This window comes from Marmota marmota, unplaced genomic scaffold (genome assembly GCF_001458135.2).
Source record: "Marmota marmota marmota unplaced genomic scaffold, marMar, whole genome shotgun sequence".
Taxonomy (NCBI): domain Eukaryota; kingdom Metazoa; phylum Chordata; class Mammalia; order Rodentia; family Sciuridae; genus Marmota; species Marmota marmota.
Window position 1 is genome coordinate 13121660 of NW_026000222.1, and position 2025 is coordinate 13123684.

The window sequence follows — 2025 nt, forward strand, 5'->3', positions numbered from 1 at the left end:
TTGCATTTTTTTTCCTTCCTTTTTCTCTTACTGCCTTAAATTCTACAATAGGAAAGGGAAAGCCTTGCTGACTCTGCTTGCCTGGCTCTCCCTAGAACCCTACCTCCACCATTACGTTCACTCCGCAGGCAGGGCAACTTAGAGGAGGGGTTGGCAGGCTGGACACAGCTTAGAGACCTAGGAATGGCCTGGGTCCTCAAAGCCAAACTCAGAGGATGCCTGGATGTTCCTAAGGCTGGTGGGCAATGGTGAGGCTGGCCTTGGTGGCCAGGACTGGAGGGAGGTAAGCAGGAACCTGCTGCTGCCCAGCCATGGATAGGCTGGCTGCTTTAAAGAGGCCTGTGCTATTGCTCAGAATGGTAGAGGTTTCTACCAAAGTAGTATAAAATGTCACTTACTGATTTTCATGTAAAAGTTGATCCTTATGATGGAATTGCTAGTCTTTTGTTGAACAGACTCTTAAATCTGTCGAGGTGGGTTTTTCAGTATTTGGCCCTTTGCACCAACCTCGGTCTTTGTGATTCCTTGGCCTTGGGCTTCTGCTAGATCTTTGGTTGGCAGGAGTGCTGGGGCTGAGTTGCTGATGTGGTTGAGGCTCAGAAGCACCTCTGCAGGCCAGTGCTCAGGGCGAGCCCCTTGGTGCCTGGCTACTGTGCTGTAGGTTCCAATCTCCCACTCCTTTCAAGATTTGAATTTCCTCAAGTTAAAATATAAGTCAATTTTGTGTACGAGTTTGGAAGCCCAGCTTTGCCAGCCAGCATAGGTACCACCCCTACTTTGTTCTCCATATCTCCAGTTGCCTTTATTGGTAATGACTTTTCAGGGCTCTGTGGTGAAGAGAGGCTTATAGCTGCTTGTCTGGGAAGGCTTCTGATCTCGGCCCTAGATTGAAGGGCTGGGAGAAGTGTGTCTGTTTATTCTGCAGGGAGAAGTTGGCTGGGATGAAATCTTTAAATATGGATTAAGGCTCAGGATGCAATGAAATAGGGAAAAGATTGGGGTTCCAGTTGGTAGTTTTATCACTAACAAGCTGTGACCTTTTTTTTTTTTTGGTACCAGAGATTAAACCCAGGATGCTTAAGCTCTGGGCCACATCCCAGCCCCTCCCCTCCTTTATTTATTTATTTATTTTTTAAAATTTTGAGACAGGGTCTCACCAAGTTGCTTAGAGCCTTGCTAAGTTGCTGAGGCTGCTGTGAATTTGTGATCCTCCTGCCTCAGCCTCCTGAATCACTGGGATTACAGGCATGTGCCACTGTGCCCAGCCACTCAGCTTCTTATCTAAAGTCCCTTAAGAAAAATTAGGCCAGAGAGGTTATGAAAACTATATGTCCTATCCAACCTAGTTTAAAAGTAAGGAATCCCTGGAAAAGGACATTTGGTGTCCCCAGATGAGTGGGGGAGGTATCTGCTCCCCCAGCAGCTCTGTTTTAGTGTTGGAACTGCCCAAGACTCTGTCTGGACCTACATCTCTAAGGTTTTCTTATAATTTTAGGCCCTTTTCATTTCACCCATCCTTTCAGCTATACCCCTGGTTCTCACTGGCTTCCTCAGATGATAATGATGCTTTCTCTAGAGGACAGAGCATTTCTATGACAATGTCTGTTCTCTGAAGTGGGCTCCTGAATCTAGCTTCAGGCCTCAGACTTGCTGGAGTGAGGGAACCAAGAACCGTGGTCTGGACAGTTTTTACAAGAGACCCCGGCCCCGGGCTCAGTTATGTGCCAGACAAAGTCATCTACTAGACAAAATAGATGGGTACTGTGGACACTAGAGGTGTCAGTCATTAAAAGTCTGAGGCTGAGATGAGGGCTCCTGGGACCCCAGAGCTGACTTGACAGGTCTTTTCTGCAGCAGATTCCCAACATGGTCCTCAGTTGGGCTGCATGGAAAAGGTTCAAAAGGCACGTTAATTTGTGGCAGATGGTGGTTCAGGCAGCTTCCCCTTCTCAGGGAGGAAGGTGGAACTTTAGTCAGGAAGGAGGTGGGCTGGGGGCTGATGTTTGCTCTGGGTTCCTTTAGCTA